This window comes from Haliaeetus leucocephalus, unplaced genomic scaffold (assembly GCF_000737465.1).
Source record: "Haliaeetus leucocephalus isolate CR32 unplaced genomic scaffold, Haliaeetus_leucocephalus-4.0 Scaffold295, whole genome shotgun sequence".
Lineage (NCBI taxonomy): Eukaryota > Metazoa > Chordata > Aves > Accipitriformes > Accipitridae > Haliaeetus > Haliaeetus leucocephalus.
In genome coordinates, this window is record NW_010972731.1 from 9545896 (window position 1) to 9569470 (window position 23575).

The 23575-nt window shown below is 55.7% G+C and overlaps 1 protein-coding gene across 1 annotated transcript in view; it reads left to right on the plus strand.

Annotated features, from left to right (window-relative positions):
* The window catches only part of CACNG3 (calcium channel, voltage-dependent, gamma subunit 3), a 31953-nt gene that overhangs the window by 275 nt on the left and 8103 nt on the right, over positions 1-23575 (plus strand). The window lies entirely within an intron of this gene.

Genomic DNA, 23575 nt, shown 5'->3' on the forward strand with positions numbered 1-23575 from the left:
GAAACCTCGCGGGTGGCTCCTGCACGCAGGACGCGGGGTCCGGGGGGAGCGGGGTGCCGGGGTCCCCCCGTGCCCGGGGACCGGCGCTGCCCGTGGGCCGCCGCGCCGTGCATCCTCCCGGCGCGTGTGCCTGCTCTCGGGGAGACGGGGAGCTTCGGGCTGAGAGGCCACAGGTCCCTCTCCCGGCCCCGGGGGCTGTTTTAATGCGAAGCGCTCAGCGGGCAAAGCCCCCCAGCCTCTGCCCCTCTCCGAGGCTCCGTGGGCAGCGTGTCCCTGCCACGGGGGAACCCGTCGCACCAGGCGTTTTTATAGGCGAGCCCCACCACCGGTGCCAGCCCTTCTCCTCCGAACAGCAGAGCGGGGCGAGGTGTGCTGCTCCTGCTGCCCCACCGCAGCTCGTCCCTCCGTCCCTCAGGGACTGCGCCCCACGGCCTGCCACGGCTGCCCCACGGCCGGGCCGGACTCCCGCCTGCCTGCCCTCACCGCTTCACCCCGTTGCTTCACTCCTGCAGCAGCGCCCGGCCGGAGGGGCCACGGCAGCGGGCGCTCTCCTGCAGCACAGGCCGTGCTTTGGGGCAGTTTTGACCCGTAGCTGCTGGTTGAGATTGATAGGAGCAACAGCAGGCTGCGCTTAAACGTGAGCTTGAACGGAGCCAGGTGCTGGTACCTGCACAGCAAAATAATGGCTGATGGAATCACACTGGGCCGTAACTTTTAAAATTAGCGGCAGCAGTTGGTGTCCTGTGTACTTGGGGGGACCTGCCCCACTGTCCTGCGGGGGCCCGGGGTGTCAGGCTCCCCCAGGCCAGGAGCGACGCCTCCGACGGTGGGGGCAAGCGAGCCGTGGCTGCCGAGCTGCTCCCTCCACATTGGAAAGTTCTCGGTGAGTCACGGCCACGGATGCAGAAATATCCCGTCTGTTCCTGCTGCTCCATCCTAAACCTGGTGAAGTCAGTCGGAGCTTCCTTATTGATTCAAGGAGGGTTTGGATCATGCTCTAATTCTGTAATAAATAATTTGAGATAATCTGTCTCCCCTCTTGGGCTGAGGGAGTCAAGGAGGCAGCAGCCAGGGCTGTGAAAGATGGGATGGCTGGAGGCATGAGTAGTTACCAAAATTCTTGGTTTTGCCGGCTGTATTTTTTTTTTTCCAGCAAATGTTTTATCTTTCCCTCACTGCGATAAATCACTGCTTTGGAAGGAGCCGGTGAGGCCCCGGTCTCCTGAGCACAGCACACTCAGGAAAGGGCTTAACAGTGCCATGCCAGAGCTCAGAGCTGAATCACAGTCCATCACCCTGCGCCCGGGCGCGGGGCTGGGAGCAGCGGGGCACGTGCTTGCGGTGGGATCATCACTCCCTGCTGCATGTTCTCCCCCCGCCTCGGCACTCCCACAGCTGCCGGGGCGGGAGCGGGAGCGGGGAGGCTCCGCACGGTGCCGTGCCGGTGCTGCTCGGTCGTGCCTGTGGCACGATCGAGGCCTTGCGCTGGGCACGGGCTCCGTCATCCCTTGCATGAGTGTGAGAGCATGGGTGGGCAGTGGGGGCTGCGGGGGGGTGTGCGGCACCGAGGCGGCGGCCGGGCGGGTAGGGTCCCAGCTGGTGCTTGGGGTGAGGCTGCGATGGTGCTGGGGGGATGCGGTGGGGCTGCTCATCACCCTCCTGAATTTTGCTGGAGAAATGAGCTGGTGTCTCACAGGCTGTTAACTGCTGCGATGCTGGGAAGGGAAAACTTCCCGCAGCCGAGCTCATGCACCTTCCCCACGGAGGAAGGGCAGTGCTGCGGCGGGGGCTGAGGTCCCCCCCGCAGCCGAGGATCGCCGCTGCGGCCGCTCTCTCTGCCAGCGTGTCCTGCGCCGGGGGAGCGCTGGGAGCTGAGCCCCTGCACCCGGTACTTGTACGTGCAGCAGGTCCTGACTGATTCCAGGTGGCAGGGCCTCCCTGTGTCTCGTAATTTCTGTGCACTCGTTGTATCTGGCTTGAAAAACGGACAAGGGTTGCACTTTATTGTCCTGCTTTAGGAATGAACACGGTCAGTCGAAAGGGCCGGTTGTCCCGTGCTGCAGAAGATGCATTTAGCACTGGGCAGTGCTCTCTGCCCGTCGAGAAGTGCCTCGGCCTTGAACTTTCCTCCGCTAACAGGGGTTTAATACGTGTAACAACAGGGGAATTAAGTGGCGAGCTCCAGTCGCTCGTCTGGCTGAGTGTGCGTGGCAGATTATTAAAATGACCGACGTGAGTGCTGGGTGCACGCTCCGTCGCAGATGCTCTTTAAATCCATGTCAGTCACACAGGCGCAGCGCCTGCGTGGGAGCCGCTCGCACCACGTGAGCGTCAAAAGCCCATAGGCGAGAGCGGATAAATCTTGAATGAAGCCGCCGCAGACCTATGTAGAGACACCCACACTGGAAAACACAAATTAGTGGTTGACTCAATAGCTGGAGCCCAGGCAGGCGTTCCCAGACTGCTGTGCTAGGATAGCCTCTGTTTTAAATTGCAGCATTTAAATTCCAATTATCACTTTTACAATATGTGAATACTTAGTAGGTGTCGTCCTGTACTTCCTGCTCAAACGTGACCAGCGTTTGTCGGTGTGCGTCCCCCGTGGCTGTTGCTCGTCAGTTGTTTTCCTCTGGGACTTCCTTGTTAATATAAAAGGTAGGGAAACGCAGGGCGCTTCAGGGAGAAAGCTGAAGTTGAGAAATAGCTGCTTAGGCTTGTGTTGTTTTTAGGAAAGTACAAGAACTTTGGTTTTCATCAAACTTAATTAAATTCAGCATCGTTAAATGCAGGGAGCCTCCTTGTCCTCCCTGCTGTGTGGTATAGATTGGGACTGGCTCCGTGGCGTCATGCGGATCTGAAACAGCAAGAGGATTTGGCCAAGGCTGCTTGAAATACTGTATTTTAAGGCGATGGGGTACTTCTCCTTTCCTCCTTCGTTTCTCTCATTAGAAGAAAGTGCTCCATCATTTCTGGAGGACCACAAGCGTTGATCTGCCTGCCTCCCTCCCGGAGGACGCACAGCGTGCTGCCGTCCCTCTGGACCGTCCTCAGCTGGGGCTGGACACGGGGCGGTTTGCGGAGGACGCGGGGACCCAGAGCCATTCGTCAGCCGAGCTGTCCCGCTCGGACCTGTCCCGGTCTCCCCACTCCAGCGTCCCCCACAGGAGCATAAACGCAGCCTTTGCCAAGCCAGCAGTTCCTCCCTGCCAAACCTGGAGAGCTTTGCTTGGGTTTTGGTCTTTGGGGGGGATCCTGTCTAGATTAAAACATCATATTGTGGGCATTGTCAGCTGACCCCTAGGGCCCACAGGACCTGCCGAGCCATTTCTACACCTGACCTGCAACTCCTGCTTGGCTCCTGGTGCGTTTTAGGTAGACGGTCAGTCCTGGAGACTTCAGCTGAGGGTGAATCTGCCATGTCCCTAGGCCAGCTGTTGCCCTGGGAAAAGAAATGAACCCCTCAAACTTCCTTTGAACATAAGAAATAATCTCTGATAGTTAAGTCTCACGTAGCCAGGCAAGCTTGTTTTTCCTTATTTCTGCATGTTGTTAGTCGGGTTGTACACCTGCGGCTCACTTCAGCCCTCTTAGCTACAGCATCTCAGAGGGAGCTCCCGCGCGTGGTGGTCCACCACGACCCCAAGCCCCTCTGTGCTGCTGCGTGTCAGGGTATCACCTCCTATACCCAAACTGTAACTTGCTCTCCTGGTTCCTAACTGTAAAACCTCAGACTTGGCTGTATAAAAATGGCCATTGCTAAATGAGTCCACGGTACTGAGCTGCCCAAATTCGCCTGACCCACCTCCATCATTCATTAATATTGCAGTCAGTCTTTCCTCTGCCGTTTGCCTCTTCTGCCCACGATTATTTAATGTTTTCTTTAATACTCTCGATAAAGACATTGTTATAGCTCAACACTATTCTGGTAACAGGCGATCCTGTGTAGAAATATCCCATTGGATGACAATGTACAATCTCTGCAATCTGCCTCCCAGTCCCTTTAATAAAGTGCTGTTGATTCTGCATAATACTGGTCTTTTACTTTTTCAGGAGAGCTAAGTCAAATACCCTGTGGAACACTAAATGTATTATGCTACTGATTTCCTTTATCAACTGAATTTGTAACCATATCAGGAAAAATGTATGAAGTTTGATAAATCTCTTTTCTGCAAGGCTGTTTGACATTTATCTCATCCCCTGGTTCCCCCCTAGCCACTGCCCACCTTATCTAACCCACAGGCGATGCTGGGGACGCAGCTCCTACCATTGCCCATCACCATCACTCGTGGCATTAAACCAGCTTTTCCTGTCTTCTAGAAATTCAACAGAATGCCAAAGTTTATTAAAATCCATTTTAGATCTTCAGAAAACTTCTCAGCCTATTCTCTGAATGCTCTTGGGAGAAAGTTCTCTAGTCCTATGAGTTTCATGTTTACACTTAATAGTCTCTGTTTAGCATCCTCCCTAACTCCTGGCAGAATACAGGAGCCTATTTGTCTCCACGTACAGAACAGAAGTATCTGATGAATAAATAATTGTGTGTCACTTCTGCTTCATGACTGACAGTTGCACCGTCATGATCTGGTAGTGACTTACCTCGGCGGTAAAGCTCCTTTCTTCTCACGTGGCTAAAGAATGCCTCCTTGTTTTGTTTAAACCTTTCGGTTGCAGATTTACTTTAACTGATCCCATTAGCTTCTCTTATCAGCCAGGTGCGTGTCCTAACTGCTATTTCTAATATCAAAAGCCCTGATTTTTAATTTTTTTAATTGCAATTGTCAGTTCCCCTTTCAGCAGGTCCAACAGAAGTGTGGGGTGCCAGGGAAGCGCTCTGCCCTTGCTCCTGAGTAGCAATCGTGCTTCTGCATTTACGTTTTTCCCCCAATTGGTTTTGTCCGTGCTTGCTTTTGGCTCTGCTGAGCTGAGCTGATTCGCACCGAAGGCGTTAAATTGGGCTGGAAGCAGCTGCCCCTGGACAGCCACCAGCTCTTCCCCTGCTTTCAGCTCCTCTCAGTCCTTCTGAGTGAGGCCAAGCAGAGAATTTCCCCAAGGTGACAGCAATATTGTTTCTGTTAGAAAGTTATTATCTTTAATTTTTAAAAGCGCCAAGCAAATGTCCCTGAGATTGCAATCATCCATGATAGAGCACTTTTTCTCGCTACTCATTATAGGTAGGTATTTAAGGAGCTGCTCATCCTGTTCCTCTGTCTGGTTGGTGTCTGTAATAGATTCTCATCAACAACCCGTCTTGCAATTGAACACTTCTGCACGGCGCTCTTGGTCCAGCTCTGTGGTGCTGCCAGCGGCGCCAGCACTGGTGATGGTTTCTCTGCCGCGGCTGCCAAGCTCGCCGTGCGCAGCCACGCTGACCTCCCTGGCAGGCGGCTGCTCCAGCCCACCCACCCGGCAGCCCCAGCGCGGCCCCCCGCGCCGATGCCACCGCACGCGGCTCTGCCCCAGCCGTGCCCGCGAGCCCTGGGATGGCGGCCGTGCTCGGACGGGGACCGTTGGCGTGGGTTGGAGGCGATGGAGGGGGAGACAGGACAGGTCTGGAACAGCGTGGGAGGTTTGGGGAGATGAGTGGGGAGGGGTTATTTGCTCTTCGTGATATATGAGAGCTAGGAGGCATCACGTTAACTTGTGTGATGGAAAGCAGACGATGGCCTCTAAGATGGTAGCGATGGGTGAAGGTGAAGAGGGACCAGTTACCCATTTGAGAATATCTGATGAAACTACCACGCTGCAGGTTTAACAACCCTTCCCCTCCACCCCCAAGAAGCCTTTCCACCAGGACAGCAGTGGGGGGGGGCGCAGGCCACGTGCCCGCCACTGGGGTCAGTTGTGTCACCGGGGTCAAAACAGGATCGAGCAAATGCCTTGAGCATGGGACTCTGCGAGGTGTCTCGTATGATGCCCCAGGCACACCCTCTGACTTAGGAAATCCCCAAACCTTAGCTTGGTGGAGGATATATTGAATAAGCATTAAGTGCTGTCCTCTGATAGAGATGGAAATTAGGCTAGCTGGACCCTCGGTCTGCTCCAGACCCGTGTTCTTGTGGCACGTGGCCAGATGCCAAGAGCCATAAAAAATCCTTCTGGACAGAGAGGGGCCCTGGCCACTGCCAGCTGGTGCTGCGCTTCCAGGCAGCCGTGCCTTCGGATCTCGCTGCTGTTCGGAAGGTGTCCGGAGAGGAGCCGTGCTTCAGCTCGCTGCCACCAGCTCTGCTTTGAGAAACAGTCGCTTCGAACAGGGGGTGCAGAATTTACCCTCCTGGGATGCTGCAGCATTTATCTGGACAAAAATCCTGTCTTCTGGGGTGGTGTAGAGAGCTGGTTCCCACATTGCCTGTGAGCAGCACGTGATGAGTAAAATGTATGCTGTGAACAGCTCAGAAACAGTCATTTTATTGCTGCATAGGCGTGGTGCAGACTCTGTCATCTCAAGAGCTGTTACTGTTTAATAGAGGTGGAAGTCTGAATTTGAATGAGGCTCAAGTGGGTTTTTTTCCCATGCAAGGTCACTATCTCCATTACAGCTGTAAATAATTAGGGATGCCTAACGAAGGCTGCAAGCCCTGCTGCCAGGGCTGGCAGCTGGGAGCGTGGCGGTGGTTTGGGGGAGGATGCCCCATGGATTGATGCCAGATCCTCCTCTCCCCGGTCCCCGGGGAGGTGGGGTGCTGGCGGGAGGTGCCAGCAGATGATGTTTGCTGAGAGCAGCCAGGGAGTGGGGAGAGATGCTTGGCTCCGCTGCCGAGAGTTACGTGGCCTTTGGTAAATCACTTCCCTTCTCTCTGCATGAGTTTTCCCTTTTGTGATGTGAGGCCGGGTGGATTCATTAGTGTTCAACTCTTACACCGTTCCTGGAAAGGCACACGGCATCATCGCCTGTCCCTAGGGTGAAGACCCTTCCCTGCCCACCGGCACAGCCCGCCTGGACCACACGGCGCTCTTTGGCACAGTGGTTCTGGGTAATGGTCCAGGTGTGGAGACCTGTGATGCTCTTCAATTGCCCGTGCCATTTGGGATGAGATGAGGTGAGACGGCCATGGTATTAAACTTGCTCAGTGCTTCTTGCATCTCGGTGGTTACTTTTCACATGGATTTCACCATGGATTTTTAATGAATACAATCTGCAGTTCATAAATAGACATTAACCTCCTTTTTCAGGAAAAAAGAAAAAAAATTGCTCTTAAAATTATGGAAATGCGCTAACCCATAAGTCCAGGGGGGTTGTTCAGCCACTGCCCGAGGGGTCCTGCTTGGCAGGGGGGGTTAATCCCTGGCTCACCTTGCCGATGAGTGTCTCTGGGTGACTCACGGCCGTGCACTGGCAGGATGCAGATGCAACGTATCCACTGTCATTAATGCACATCAGCACTGATAGGTGCTGAGGGTGAGTTAGTCAAAGACATCCAAGGGGAAAGGTGCCCACCTCGTTTACTGAGTCACTCTGAAGCACCCACGGGGAGACGGGGAGCGAGCGGGGAAGCGCAGCAGGATGCGAGCAGGGCTGCGCACTCGGCAAGGGTTTTCTCCACGTGCCTGCGACGTTGGAGGAACCAGGGAGGGCTCCTGCCTGCCCGCTGCCCTGCGGCCCAGTCGGTAAGGGCTGCAACTGTGCTACAACATCTAAAACTCACTTCAATTTTTTAAATGAGACTTGGAAGCAGATTCCTCGAAGCTGGTGTTTGACTGCATTTTGGGTTAGTGCTTGGTGTGGAGAGGGTGGTTTCACGTCCCTTCCTAGCGGTTCATGGGTGGGTTTGCTTTGGCTGACACTTCAGGCTCAGCACGAGGGGTTTTCCATAGCTTTTCTCTGGGGTGAGACACCCCGGGAATGCATCCATTGCCGCTCGCTCTGCGCAGTCCCACCGCTCGGGCTGTAATGAGCTGCGGCTCGCTCGGGGGGACCGCGGCAGCGGGCATCTCGAGATATGTCTTTGATTAAGAAGACACCTGCTGTGATAAAGAATGACAGTGCCGGGATGACAACTGGTGTCTTCTCCCTCGGCTTGTGCGTGCTGACAGCTCTGCAGCGGCCCCGGGGAGGAGAGGTTCCGCAGCCTGTGCCGAGGAGGAGCAGCGGGCTGCATCGCCGCGCGGCAGATCTGTTACACAACCCTGGTGTAAAACACTGCTTGTGTCACGGGCTGGTGGAACAGCCCTGGGACTCGGGGATGATTTCCGAAATGTTCTTATTTTACATTTGTGTTATCTTTTAACCATCTACTTGCAGCGGGTACTTAACAGTATCTTCAAAATGAAAAGTTCAGGCCGGGGTATGCTTTGTGCTTTAAACTGTCCCATGTCCTTTGGAGTGATTCTATCGGAGACAGGAATGCATCGACTTCTCGCGGTCACTCTCTGGACCGGAGGCACGCTGCGTGACGAGCAGCACACCTCTGCCTGGCCACGGGCTTTCCTGGGTGAAGCTGTTGAGCGATGGCTTCGCTTGCCTGGTCTGGTCCCTCGCTTGCCCAAGATAGGGAGGGATGCAGAGCAGCTGGCACCAACGAAGGTCTGCTCGTTCTGTGGTCTCCGGAGAAGCATGAGAACGAAGTGGGATTTCTGCATTCGGGTTAGCTCACGCTCCACAGCCAGAGCAGAGCCAGCTGCCTTTGGCAGGACCAGAAAACCCAGTCAGCCTCCCTTAGCAGCTCTGCCTCTGGGCCAGCGCCGGCAAAAGGGCCAGACTGTAATTGAGTTGCTCGTATGGCAACTTGATGTTTTGCATTTGTTTGCACATTGTTGGGAATCAGGCTCCCAGAAGCGGGTTTCCGTCCTCACCGTGCTCCATGGCAGGCAGCCTCAGCAGCAGGGCTGATTCACCATCGTTTAACCACCATCTCAGTTCCAAGGGTCTACAAGGATGTTAATGCTAAAAATGCTGCAGTCCGTTCCTCCATCCCACCTTTCCCCGTTGCTCTGGCCGTGCTCTTGCTGCTGCCCTCCCTGCACCAGCGCTCCTGCCGCCCCATGGCTTGCTTGCCTGAAGGAGAAGGGGTGGAAAGGTCTTCTCACAACAGGGTTTTGCTCCCTTTTGAAATGTGTGGCGTTCCATCTGGGCTTTGCTCATATCCCTAACCCTTGCAAAAATCACTTGCACACTGCGTGAGTGACTGCATTTGATGGGCTTGAAAATATCAGGGTTTTTCATAGTCATCATGGGGAGAGGCAGGAGGAACGATTATGGCTGCTGGATGGGTGATATTGCATGATGATTTTTCTCAGATATTGCCTGTTTCTTATCTCCTGACACCACAATCTACAGACACACCTGGCGCTGTCAGGCTGCAGAGGATGGCTTAGCCGTTCCCACGTCAGGTTATTAGGAACTGTGTTGTTTTATTGTACACAGACAAACAGAGTCATAAAGAAATTGTAAGGCAGGCAAGGGAAGGCAGAGGGCAGGCGTGGGAGCAGGAGCAGCACCTCCCTGCCATCCCACCGCCCTCACTGAGAGCTTTGTGCATTTGCTTTTTGCCAAGTGGTTTGTACTGAAGGAGGAGAATTGGGCTGGGACAGGAGCCTCGGGGTGGGTGCAGGGAACGGAGGGGGATGTGTGACCCCCCGGCCTTTCTGGGAGCTGCTGGGAGCCCACGGGGGGGTTGGCATTGGCAATACACCCTGTGGGCCTCGGGTGGTGGAAAGCAGTGACAAAAGGCAGCATTGGAGGGTGACATTTGTGTTTGTGCCTCTCGAATGCTTGCATTTCCAATTTCGCTGGTGATTTGGTAATTGTCCCCTAATTGCACCTTTACTCTCGGTTCGTGCCTGGAATCACAAGGGGAGGCGAAAGCAACCTCCAAAGAGTCTACCGAAAAGCAACTACCCTTTTAAAGTATTCCTGATTTTAGCTTCTTAAAAATCAGTGTTGACCTGTGCTGCTGGCACCTTCGTTGAGCTGCTCGTGTCCCGCAGAACTACCCCTGGTCCCAGGGATGGCACCTCTGTCCCCCCTGGAGAGGCTGGGCTCCCTCCTGACAAGGCAGCAGAAACCCCTCAGGACATGCCGGCTGGTGCTCGGCTGGATGTTAAAGACCAGCTTACAATTATTTTTTGCAACTGTCGGAGTGCTTTGATGCATCAGCATCATCGATTGCATCACACAACATCATCGCATGAGCAATTGCAAGGGGCTGCGAAAGTCGGCGGCTGCCTTCCCTCTGGGCTGCCTCCTGCCCGACCCCAACCCCGGGGCTGCTTGCCCACCCCGGCAAGGTCACCGTCACTTCGTGAGACAGACTGCGATCTCACGGCGACTTTCCCTGCGCCCCGAGCCTGCAGCAGCTCCGGCTTTGCCTTACCAGCCAGCCGAGGCAGTCATTTCTGCCAGGCTGCACAGCATCCTTGCCAAATCCTCCATTTGCCTGAACAGCCTCGCTCAGCTGAGCAAACCTTATCGCGGTGCAGCAGCTGTGCCACGCGGCTTCGCCGCCGAGCAGCCGGCGATGCTGCCGCAGAGCGGGCTGGGGAAATGGGGACCCCGTGAGGCAGCGGAGCGGGGTCCCCTCCGGACGGGGACCTGCCGCTCCCCCCGCCAGCCCGTGGCACGGCAGCAAGCCGGCGGGCTGCCGACGGTGTCTGGAAGCCTCTCGCAGCCCCGAGGCTCCTTCTCTCCGTGCCCGGAGAATCTCTTGTCATTCCTCGGCACGCTTCAGCCAAGGATGAAAGTGTTTTCTATACATTAGTCTTTGGCCTTCCCGCCAACGTGAAAAGCTGAAGGAGGACAAGAGTGATGACACCTTTCATAGGAAGTAGGAAAGCTGCAGCCTGGAGTGCGAGACCCCTTAGCTGGGGGAGAAGCGGGAGCCGAGCAGTCGAAGCGTGCTCCAGCCAGGGCACAGGGACAGCAGGGAGGCCAGGGGGAGGTGGCGTGCATGTTTTAAATAATTTTAAATAGCGATAATAGTTTTAAATAATACTTCCTCTGCATATTGCCCCAACCTGCCCGACTCCCACTGCCGCTGACCCTAGCCTCAGCCGGCAGCAGCAGAAGGGCAGGTCCCTGCTCCCGAGCAGGGGCCACCGGCTCGTCCCCTCGGGACGGAGGCACCCTCCTGGCTAAGCTTCTGTGCATCCCTATAGGCGAGTGCCGTATGCCTTTCCTGTTTGTCCTAGCTCGCTCGCGGCTGAAGTGAGAGACAGACATGCCAATGCCTCCGCCCCTGAGCCGCGCTCCCGCAGCGCAGCCCGTCTGCAGGCAGCGAGCGCTCGGCCCCGGGGAACGAGTGGTGCGGTACAGTGTGGTACGGTGCGGTGTGGTACGCTGGGGTGCGGGGCCGCTGCAACAGAATGGCCCTCTCTGCCTGTTCAAGCGTGCAGCGGCCACATCAGTCACGGGTGTTTGGGATGTGTGAGCTGGTCTCCATCACCTGCGGTTCAGCACAAGTGCAGTGGATATAAATCTGCAGCAGCTCGGTGTGTACATCGGGTATAGTGTCTGTGCCGCTCACCGGAGGATCTCGGAAGCAGCCCTGTGTCCCAGGCAAGCGCTTTTCAGGATATTCAGGTTCAGTCACTCCTTTAGAAATCATTTGCATTGTCAATTTGGACAGCTCTCCCCCCCAGGATGGTGAAAAGTCTTCCAGAAAATAGGAGAAGCAGAACATCCCGTTGGCATCCAGGAGCTTTGTTCCTTGGGGTCCGGGTTTCGTCGTGATTAGCCCCGCTCGCAGCGCAGGCTCTGGCAGCGCTTTCGGCCGGCTGGGTGGCAGCGCTGTCACCTCCCGCGCAGAGCCTATTTCCAGGGCTGTGCCGAGGGCTGTGAAATCCCAGGCTCTGTGCGGCTCCAGCTGAGCACCCAAAATGAGCAGACGCTTGTGATCTGCATCTCTCCGGTCCTCCACTACCCATCTGTAAATTGGGGATAACATCACCTGCCCCAGCTCAGCGCAGGAGTGAGAGGAGCCTCTGAGACGTTCCCGTGCTGCCGGAGCCGAGCGGGAAGCCCGCAGAGGGGGAATAGCTCCCTCCCGGCAGCAGGCGAACTGAATGAGGCCAGGGCCGTGCGCTGAGCGCCGAGGGCAGATAATGAACATGCTCCAGCAGAAAGCAAAGTGCCCCGAGGGAGCTGGCAGAGGTGGGAGCGGGTGAGGGACGGGGAGCGATACGTAGCAAATACTGGTAACCCAACATACACGGGGGCTTGCCCCAAGCTGCACAGACTGCCCCATCCCCACAGCCCTCAGTGCACCTTTCATCGTCTCCTTTAGCCGAAACCCTCCGTGCATCATCAAGGGCGAGGCAGGTGTGTGCCATGAGCATTAACCAGGCTGGAGCTGCTGGGCTGCAGCTGGGACAGACCCATTAAAAGGGCTCCTGCGGGGCACTGGTTCCCCTGCAGGGATGTGCAGTGTGGGCTGAGGGCAAAGCGACGGATCCTGGGCACTGAGCCTGAGCTGAAAATGGGGGAGTGAACCCACGGGAGCAGCCCCAGGTAAGCTCTGGGGGGGCCGGTGCTGGCAGAGCCAGGGCAGCGCAGGCAGCCTGTGCCATGCCGGTGTAGCAGCAAGTGTCTCGGGGGGCTTCCCCCGTGCTTGGGGCACTCTTGTGGCTCTGGTAGGCACAACCCCTCCGGCTCTCTGTGCTGTGCCGTGGGGCACAGCCCTGCTGTCCTTGAAGCCAATGGCAAAACATCACCTGGCTTCAACAGCAGCAGGATGGGCTCTGCTGTGTGATTTAATGCAAAATAGGAAGAAGATGGAAAGCATTGGCACGAGCTGTGAAGCTATCTGCTTGCCCATCCATCTCAGGGTTTTTTATGTTTTTCTTCTCTCCCCCTTCAAATCTCTATTTTGCTGCTGCTGCCTCCTGGAAGGGCAGAGCCCTGTGGGAGCTGGGGTGGTTTCAAAGCCCTGGAGATATTCTAGCAAAGTGTCTTGTTCTTTGAGTTGGATTTGGGAAGCCAGGGGAAGGTGAGGACAGTTTATGGCCAAGGTAATGGTACGAGTGGCTTGGGGACCCGCAGGGCAGTTTGCCCAGGTCTGACCCATGTGAAAGCAGAGCAGGTTTGTAGCCGGGAGCGTGGTCCTGTTCCCTGCTCCGAGGGTGGCCGGACGTGGAGCCCGCAGTGCCGGGGCTGTGGCATGGGCAGGGGAAGGGAGAGCCTTAAACAGAGGAGTCCCACACGCTGCCTGTGGGCAGAAGAGGGTTTGAAGGGCCCAGGGAAGCTGGTTGCAATGTTTTGGGGTCTCTCAGCGCTGTGAAATCCCAAAGCGGTGGATGATGGACAGGACACACCATCCTCCCCTAGCTGTCCTCACCGCTGCCCCCGGGCAGGGAGCACGCTGCCTGTACGGCAGCGTCGAGGAGTTTCCAATGGCAAAGCCCTCCCAAAGGCAGCGGGGCAGAACGGGTGCTGTGTGATGGAAATTGCTCTGAATTTCTGGAAAGCTTACCAGGGCATAGGTAGGCGCCTATTTCTTGGAGGGGGAAAGCAAGATTGGCATCACTCACTTGTTCACCAGCAAAGTCCTCCCCTAATGCTCAGTCTGTAGGATAGTCCCTTCTTGTTCTCCAAAAAAAGCCAAGAGTGAAACTATGGTGCTACTCTTGAATATCACTTTTCCCCATCTGGGGCGTTGGAACTGGCTTCCCGGGGCTCTCTTCCCCTCCCGCAGATGGTGAGGAGGCGGCTCTGCCTCCAGCAGGCAGCGAGCTAAATCCGTCGGTGCTGGATGTGCTCCGGTACCTGCGATAGCGAGCGGGGCCGGGCAGGACCCTGACCCTGGGCCGCACAGAGCGGAGCAAGCCTGGTGCCAGCCGGGTAAGGCAAAGCGGGGAGCCTGCAGCTGCAGACTGCCGGCACCCTGCACTCCCGCGCCAGCAAACATGCAACACGATGCCCACTGAATTCCCTGAAATAAATAGGCTCCGATGGATCGAGTCCCTTTTAGTGCATCAGCTGAAAACTTCAAATATTTATATCGTTAGGGAGATGTGACAGAAGTATATATATATATATATATTAAAAAAAAAAGGCAGGTGCTTGAGTGGCAGTCACGTATTTGAAGTTCAAATACTTACCTTCAAATCAATGCTATAAAAGAGGAAGGAAAAAATAAATTTAGTATCACTTTTGCAAGGAAAACAACCTGCCGAGCCTCCTCCCAGGCTAAATGTGCTTTAAAGATTGACTGTGCAGCTGTAAAAACTATTGATGAACTGTAAACATGAAAAGATCGCCCTGCTCGCGGCCTGTCAAAAGCATTAGGTTGGAAATGCTCTGTGCTCCGCTCCAGCATGACTCACCAAGTCCTCAGCAAATGTGTTTATTTGTAAAGATCCTTATTTCAGAAATAGTGACCTTTTTAATGCCTTGTGCAGCGAGCTCGGAAATTCGAAATTGCCTTTTAGCAACTCGCGAGTCTTGCTGAAGCTCTGACAGTGCTTTCCGTGGTGATTTACATATTTTTAGCCTTGATATTCTGCACCGTGGGGCTCCTTTGGAAAATGATTTACTTTTCACAGCCCTCAATGCAATTCGGCATCTGCAGCACTGGGCTGAGATCAGGCTGTGCAGAGGGCACGGAGGGATTCACTCGCTCGCCTGTCGGGCTCTTTACAGCAGACCTTCCGAGCCTTCTGCCTCTTTGAACCCTCCCTGGTTTTATTAACATCCTCCTTGAAAAATGGACCGTGGTATTAGTCACAGATTGGAGCAGCTGCTTCACCTTGAAATAGGGAATAAAACTTTGAAGCTGTTACTCCAGGCTGCTGTGCGTCAAAGCCCCAGGTTAGCTCTTTTGGCCGTCACACTCATCCTCACCTGCTTGCCTGCCAGGCTTCCCGAGCTCGGGGTCTGCGCTCGCCGGCGCGAAGCCCCGGTCGCCGGCACTCCCGCAGTCTGCCGTCGGTTGCGCCAAAGCAGATTCGGTGACCTCGCCGCTCCGTGGCCGTGGCCTGTCCCCTTGTTCCGAGTCCCCGCTTGTGCCGTCAGGTGCCAGCCCGCGCACGTGGAGCGGTGGAGGGAGCGCAGCGGCGCGGCTCCTCGCTGCGCCAGGGCGTGCCGGAGCCCGGGCAGGGCAGGCGGCCGCACCGCTGCTGCCCGGCCACGGAGCATCTCCATCCTCCCGGTCCTCGGGAACTTCCCGGCAACGCGTTCAGCGTCGCTCTTAATTGCTCAGTCGGCTCCTTCAGCGTGTCTCTTTAAACTCTGGGATGTGAATATGCTGAATATGAAATGTCGCAGTTGTAATAACAGTTATTTAACATTTCTCGGTCCTGTGACTAACGCTTCTGCCATTTCTGTTTGGTAACGGGCGATAGCATTGCTCCTTTCTGTTGTTGTTGTTCATCCTAATGCATCGGGGAAAGATGTTTTGATGGTTTTTCTACTGTTTGTTTGTGTCCTTTATCAGCGCTCTGCAATTTCTAGTTGCTGATTTATATTCAGAGTTATGAATATCTCCTTTCTTCTTTTTGTTGGGCATGTTTTTATTTTTATAGCTGTTTACATATTAGCCAGGCAGTTTTTAAACCGATGCAAACTCCTGTCGTGGTTACGAGTTTTGGGGTAAAACACTCCTAAATCATTCTCTATTCAGAGTCATGCTTTTATGCTTAAATCCATTCTCCTAACTGATTTGGCTTATAATTGTTTTCTGCTCTGTGAATTGACCTTTCAAAGCACCAAGAATATATGCTAGTGCCTTGGACTTGCCTCTATTTGCCCGTAAGAAGCGTAATCAAGTCATGATTGCTTGGACTTGAGCAGCAACTAGTTTTTAATTCTGTGATCCATTCCCCTTCAGCTGTCAACACAGAGTCTAAAATAGCACTCCCCTGTGCTAGATGCCACGCTTCAGAGCTATGAAATTGTCATTTATAGGTTTTTAGAAATTCAGAGGACATTTTAATACTGGCGAAGTGAAACCTCCAGCTTCCCATCATAATGCAGCTTTCTCTCCTACTTATTATAAATAGGTGCTTAAGCAGCCTCTGGTACAATCTGGCCTCCGGCACAGCTCGGGGTTGGAGGCAGACACCAGAGCACCCTGTACCTACAGATTATCTTTGTCAGAATTACTGGCAACTTGTTTAACCAGAGGATCCCAGGTTTTTACACTCTTGACCCTTGTTTTTCCCACCTGGTCTCTTCTGGGCAGGTTTTATCATCAGTTTTCAGCGTTCTGACCATATGGAACTCCATAGGGCTCAACCGCCACGTGGGTCAAACTCACTCCAACAAACGAGCGAGTCCGGATCCTTCTGTTCGTTATCCCAGCTCGCGCCTGGGATGCGCAGGCAACCCAAGGGCTGCCTTTTGCTTTCTGGATGAGTTTTGTTCTCACTGTCTTGACGCCGTGCTGGAGGAGGGCTCGGTCGTTCCCCGGTTCCTCCCTCCCTCTTTTTCTGCTGGTTTAATGCCTCGGCGTTGCTGACCGCTGCCGGGGTGGCCGTCATCGCGGCAGCGGTGACCACCAGCCTTCTTGGGGCGGCTTTGGGAACTGCTGCTCTTCGCAGCGGCAGCGCAGCTGTGTGTGAGTCCCAGCTGAAGGTTTGCCGACACAAGGCACAGCGCTGTGCCGGAGAGGCTGTGGAGGCTGAAGATGGACCGTGTTAATAGGAAATTTCAGTTATTCCACAGACCACAGAAAGGGCGCCCCGAGATGTGACACAGAAATGGAAGTTGTAGATGCTGTGAATGATGCTTTTTGGAGGCGCTGGTCAGCCTGGCAAGGGACACAAGTCTTGGTTTAGTCCTGCATCCCACCTCTGTGAGGTTATTCAGTGACCAGAGTGGGGTGATGGGGTATGATGGCTCCAAATATGATGGAGCCAGGCTAGAGGTACACCAGCAGTGAAGAAAAACAACAACAAAAAATTATAACGAAAGAGCAAAGGAGAGAAAAAGACATCATTTGATGCATGGAAGTTGTGTCCAAATAAGAGAAACAAAGGGGCATGAATTTCAACAAGTTAAATGAGGGGACATTATAAAGCAGGCAGAAATGATCACAAAGGACAACTTGCTGAAGGCATGAAAAGCAATAATAAAATCTTTACTCTCAAACACGTCTCTGGCTGCTGTAGGGTGGGTGTCTGGCAGGTGGGGGACAGACCTGCTTCCCACATGTCCTGTTAGTAAAAGGCTTTGTGACCCAGCAATCTCCCGGGGCTGAGCTGGCTGCCCCTGTTACCGATAGCCAAAGACTAGGCTGGAAGGCAAACCCTTCCCAGAAGCTCATCAGTTAACCCAAGTGCATCTAAAATGTTCATTAAATGAAGGAGAGCGGATCCTGCCCTGACTGCATCTGCGCAGAGGGAGGTCCTGGTGCCTTGGGCACGGGGATGCTCAGCCAGGGCTCCCGCTCCTGCCCCGTCTCTTACCATCAATGTCTGTGAGCAGGCAAACAAACAAAAGGTTATTATTTTTTTAATTACTAGAATTGTATTAGTTGAAATGGATAAACTCAATCAGCGAAGCTCATTAATTTCTAGCACATGGCTTATTTACGCTGATTCTGGCTGCTCCAGCGCTCATTTCTCTATCATAGGAACGTCAATTACCTTTTAAAATAAAAATCAATGTTTAATCACTGTTAAAGACAAAACATGAAACGGTTTCCTTAGACATGCTGATGAGCGCTCTCCTCCCCAGCCCGATGCGAGGGCTCCCGGCATCGGCAGCCGGCTGCCCGTTGCCATCGGCGTGCCGCAGCAGGGACGGCAGCGCGTTGGCTGCCCTGCAGGGAAGGGGCCACCCAGGGCCCCCGTGCTGGCCGCAGCCCCCCGTGCCTTCCCACCCCATCCCGGCCGGCCGGGAAAGCCCGGCATCTTCCTGGGAGCCAGGTTTGCGGCGGGGCGTTTCCCTGCCATGAGCTCCACCGATGTGGAAGGATGGAGGGAGGAAGGAAACCCAGGGGAATGCGGGGGGAGACCCTGGAAGGCAGCTCCAGTGCATTGCCTGATTACTTTTATAATGAGAAAAACAAAGCTAAACCCTTGAAGCAGAATGCTAGAAATTACCCATCATTTTCAAACTTTTTTTCCTCCTCTATTATTCAGAATTGTTTTGCTTTTCTGAACTGCCTTGTGTAGGTTGCAACAACCCCACAGATTCCAGAATGGGAGATGATGAGTCACTGTCAAAATGTAGATTTTTTTTCTTTTTTTCTTTTTTTCCTTTTAGCAATGCTGAGGGAGTAAAGTCTCTGTGACACACGCCGATCGTCGGCACCTCGCAGCCTAAAACTGGCAGAAGATCCCAGTCCACCCATGGGTGTGAGTGCCTGGGCTGTGCCCACGACCGCCCCGACGTGTCCCCCGCGGGGATGCCCGTCACGGACAGCGCAGAGCTGGGTGCTGCTCCCCAAACCCCCCCGAGCTGTCAGGGATGTGCGGGGCAGGGGGGCTCAGTTCTTGCGCCGCTGTGCGTCCGTGTTCAAACGTGTGTTTGCGCTGGCCTCGGCGTCCAGCCGGCACCGCAGAGCCCACCTCTGCCACCTCCTCGCTTTTGCGCTCCTTTCATTTGACTTGGGTTTTTTCCACTGGTTTTTTTTTTTACAACAGGAAAAAAATCCTTCAGAAAAGGCATATCTGTGTAGGTGACTCTGCTCAGACACAAACCACCACCGCAGAGAGGGGGAGAGAGTGTGAAGTAGAGATGGAGCCAGATTACACCGGTACCCCAGTGGGAAGCTGGTGTGGGGCTGCTGGGGCGATGGGGATGTGCCGGCGGGAGGACTCGGTCCTGGGGAGGAAGATTTGTCCTCCTGGCAGGCGGTGGGGAGCCCAGCATCCAGCCCAACGAGGACAGAGCTGCTGGCTAGAGAGCGTAACACAGAGCAGGGGTCTTTTTTTAAACCAACACACAGGTTTTGCCTTAATTTAGTGAAGCTTAAGCAAACAGATGCATTTGTAAAGTGGTGACAGTTTATGGTCTGAGTAATCACAAATCTGATTTGATGGCGAGGGCCAGTCACTCGCCTGGCTTCCCGAGGTTTCCCTGACTTTGGGAGGAGAGCAGACCCCTTCCCAAGGCTGCTGCGTTGGGCAGCGTCCTTGGCTCGAGCAGCTCTTCCAGCTGGGTTGCTCCGAGCCGTGGGTCTGGGGTGTCCATAGCCATCCCACCAGCCTTCCCTGATGCTTTTCTAAGCTGCTTGTGTTGTCTTTGAAACCGGGCTGTATCAAAGACTTTGTGATGTGGGAGGTGAACAAGATGCTGGGGGGTGGCTGGAATTCCAGCAGCCCTTCCCAGGGACATGGGACAGAGCTGCTGCTCGGTGCCAGCGCTCCTGTGCCGGCTGAGCCGAGCCCTGCGTGGTGGCCAAGGGTCTGCGGGCGATGGCTGGGTCTAACGTGGTCCTGAAACCCGGGAGCTTTGCAATCTCACACGGGGGACCTTGTGCAAAGAGCCTCAGGATCCCTTGCAGAGCGTGAAGCTGCGGAAGGGAGGGAGTAAAGATGAATTTCTTTCCATCTCTCCAAGCATCTGGGAGGTGGGTGGGAGGTAAAAAAAGATGAGCCCTGAAGTTTTAATTCCTCGGAGATATTTAGGTATCTTGCTCTTGTTACTCAAGGGAGAGCAGAGCCTGAGTGTCTCTGAGGATGTGCTGCAGGCTCGTACCCCAGCACTCGACAGCTCAGCTTGGACCTCTGATTCTCCAACAAATCTTAATTTCCAGAAAACTTAAACCAGAATGACGCCACCACTTCCTCCAAACAGATTTGGTGTGACAAGGTATCTTTAGGAAGGCCATTACTGTGAACCACAACTTAGGAGATAACTCACTCGAACTTATCGGGAGGTGTGGAGAGCCAAGGGCTGAAATGAGACCTTGCCCCAGGACTTCTCCTGGCTGAGCCAACGAACGCAAGGGGAGAGGGGAGTTGTATTCCCATTTAAGAACAGTGATAGCTCATCTTCTCAAGCCTGAGTCTTAGTTTGCACACTGAGCAGTAACAACCAGAATAGTCCCTGGAAAACTGTTCCACTGGATGAAAAGTAATGAGATTTTAAAACCATAACTAGAGCTCTTTAGTCTTGTGGCTCTCCAGGTTAGGATCGATATTCTTAGCCATATTTCCACCATCACGAGACTTGCGCTTCCCCCGCAACCCCCTCCCCACCCCCCCGCCTCCCTGGGGAAAAGGGCTTTGAGAGGAAAAAGACCTAAGATCAAATCAATTAATTGCCTTTGCATTCTCCAGTAAATGCAGTGCACAGAGTACGTACATTGAAATACAAATGGACTAAAGCAACAGCGACAAAATCCTGCTGGAACAAAATGTTACCCTTTGTAAGGCAGCCCTCGTCCGGGGGAGAAGGGGTGACTCGCAGGAGGCAGGCGTTAGTCATGTTATTTAACGTGCGGCTTGGGGATACTCTGATCTGGTGGGGATGAGAGGGATCGAAGAATCACCCGGAGCATGGGATGAAAAACAGCCCTGCGGGAGGGGAAGGGAAAGGATGCCTTTACAAAACCACTGAATGCAAAATGTGTTATATGAGTTCATCTCTTCCAAATTAAATCCGATGTTACCTAAAAAGCAGGGTTTGCTGCAGCGAGCCTGGAGCTGTTGGGCAGGGACACCCTGCAGGCACTGCGCGGCTGACAGTCCCATTGGCGTGTACAGTGCTTACACATGGAAAATGCCCGGGAAGATTTGCCAACTGGAGAGGGCTTCCCTGTGGTGCCTGGGGACACTTGGGGTGCCCCTGGAGTAAAGCGGGACCATTAAATCGAGGGCTTGAACTGAAGCTCACTGAGACTGGTGCAGAGCACGGATGGATGCTGCTCTGCTGCTGGCCAAGGGTTTGTGGCAGCTGGGAAGGACGAGGACAGAGATGGCACTTACCTGATGGCACCTAACTGATGGCAGAGCTGGGGTTGCTCATGCTGACCCTGCCAAGGCAGGGTGCCCCCGGCACCCCCCAAGGCAGGAGGGCCAGGGAGAGGCTTCCTGCAGGGCTCGGGTGGCTCAGCTCCTGGCTGATTTTAATCCAGCCTGGCCAAGGAGCGCGGTGCTGCGTTTGAAGGACAGGCTTGTCCTGGCCGGCCCTGCACCATCGTGAGCGTCTTGGCGGCGGAGGGAGGGCGGGCATGGCCGATCCCCAGCGCTCCCGCTTCCCGCCTGCTTGCTCGGTCTCACCTAGGCACTTACGCCGGTTGATGTTATCGCTCTCTTGTCTGACTTATCAGACTTCAACGTACCGGCCCTCGGGGGCCATGCCTCCCCTCCCGGGGCACGGCGGCAGCGTGTCCCACTGCCGGGGGGTCTGCGCTGCCTTGCCGCTGCCCCCGGAGCTCCCTGCTCCTGGGGCTGGCGGTCGGCCACGGGAGAGCTCCGAGGCAGCGAAGGGTTGTGCAGTCGTGGTCACCGCTCTGGGGCAGAGGGGAGGAAAGCAAAACGGGAGGGCCGCATAACGTGACAAAGGATTGTCTCGCAGGCTTCGCGGCCGGCAGTTGTCCGGCTGCTTCAAGCCGTTGTTCGCGCGGCTCCTTGCCGGTGCGTGTTGGCCGAGCGCTGTCCCTGCCGGTTCGTGCATCGGGGGGACCCCAGAGCGTGCGCTCGCGTGGGGAGGCTGAGCTCGCCGACAGCCGTGCCCGCTGGATGCGCTCCACATGTTCTCGAGTAGGACCTGCTGGAGCAGGGGCCGGCCAGGTCAGGTTCCTCGGTGCAGAAAGAGGCAAAAGAGAGAAGCTGTCCCGTGCTGGGGTGGTGAGGGGAGGCAGCGCCGGCTGACCAGGGCTCCCCGGCACAGCCCCAATTCCCAGCCAGGAGGCTCTGGAGCCGGGCTGCGCAGCCACCGTGAGCAGAGCTGCCTGCTGCCGCGTCGGGCTCTGGGCATGGAAGTGCAGTAATAAGCTAAGTTGGCTAATCAGGATTCACACTGCCGGGGAGAGAAAATTACCCAGATCTACCACAGAGACAGCTGAGCGGGGAATGAATAACCACAGCAGCACGCTGCCTTTGCTGGTGCTCTCCTGGCCGGCAGATGAATTAAACCCAGGGTGGTGTGACTCATGCACGCAGCGCAGAGTCGCGTCGCAGGCATGGGTATCAGCTGGGGAAATTACTCGCGAGCAGGCTGGGGTGTGCGGAAACCAGCGGCCACCAGCAGCCCGGCGTGCTCCTGGCTGGCGGGAGCTCTCCCCTTCCTCCTGCGAAGGGAGAGGAGCCCGACCACCGGCACCAAAGGGAACAGCGACTGCGGGGGGAGGCAGCGGCACCCCAACCATCCCAGCCACGCAGCACGAGCCGCTCTGGGAGCCGTGCCCAGCCCAAGGGCTCGCAGATGGATGCCGGCAAGGGGCACGGTGCCGCCCGGGCAAGGCGTTAGCAGGGCCTGAGGCTGTGAGTGCCTGGAGCAAGCGCCTGAGCCCGTACCCGAGTCAGGACAGTGTCCTGGTGAGTCCCGCGCTGGCCAGTCCTCCCCAGCCGATTTCTGCGTGTGGCCGGCCCCGGTGCCTGGCAGGGCTCGAGCCCCAGGAGCGGGGGGCATCTCGTGCCTGAGCTTGCAGCCACAGCCTCGGTTCTGGCAGGGGTTCAGAGACAGCCGGGAGCAGGCGATCCGGCATCGCCTCTGCCTCGCGTCCTTGCTAAGAAAACGTGGGCAGAGGAAGGAGGCTCCGGAGTTTGAGGACTCGGACAAAACCGGCTTCCTTTCTGCCTGTGATGCTGTGACGCTGCCTTTACTGGGGCCCAGCTATAAAGCCAGGAGAGGAAAGCTCGGAGTTGCATCTGCCATCACGGGGGGACGGGGAGCCGCTGGCTCGGGGTGTAAGTGGGAGCACCCCGGCTGCTGGGGGGGACGAGCCCCCCGCCAGGGCCAGGACCGGCTGCCCCATCCTTCCCCGGAGCCCCTTCCAGCCACCCCTCCCCAGGACAGAGCTCCATCCCCAAGGAGTGTTTTGGCGGTCAGGGCAGGCTTTTGGGGATTTAAGCCTTGTTGTGGTATTTGTTTGGAGGCTGGGAAGTTGTGTGTCAGGTGACTCAGCGGTTGCCATGGTGACGAGCATCGGTTAATGAACAGAGGGAGTAAAGGAGCCAAAATAAATGTCAGAGCGTGAAATAGATGCGGTGGAGCCGGGGCAGCGCGGGCAGGCGGCGGGGCTGCCCCCTCCCCGCCTGGGGGGCCGGTGGTGCTGCCCTGCCTGTCCCCCGCCGGGCTGGGGCTCCCTTTGCCTTGGCGGGGACGGATTTTTGCTAAACCACCTGCGAGGAGCGTGGCAAGCCCCGGCCCTGCCGCCTCGAATCGTGCAGCCCCCAGCCCCACCGGGGCACGCACGGGTTGTCCTCGTCCCCTGGCACTGGGCGGCTGGAGCCCCGCTGCCTGCAGGGACCTGGTGCCCTGCGCCCGTCGGAGCAATCCGCAACTATTAGCGATGCCGCCGTGCTTTCCCGCTCCCGCTGCTCGGCCGTGGCTGCTCGGCATTTCCCTCTGCCATGGGCAGCGGGAGGGAATTGGTGGTGGGTCCTGCAGCAGCAACGCTGAGCAGAGGCTCTGCCCCTGCCCTGAGAAAGTCACTTCATTTTTATTTTTTTTATTTTTTTGCGTCCCATTTCTGTCGCAAAGGAGGTGTTTGGGTGGGACAGGCAGGGCTGAGGGAAGGAGGGAGGT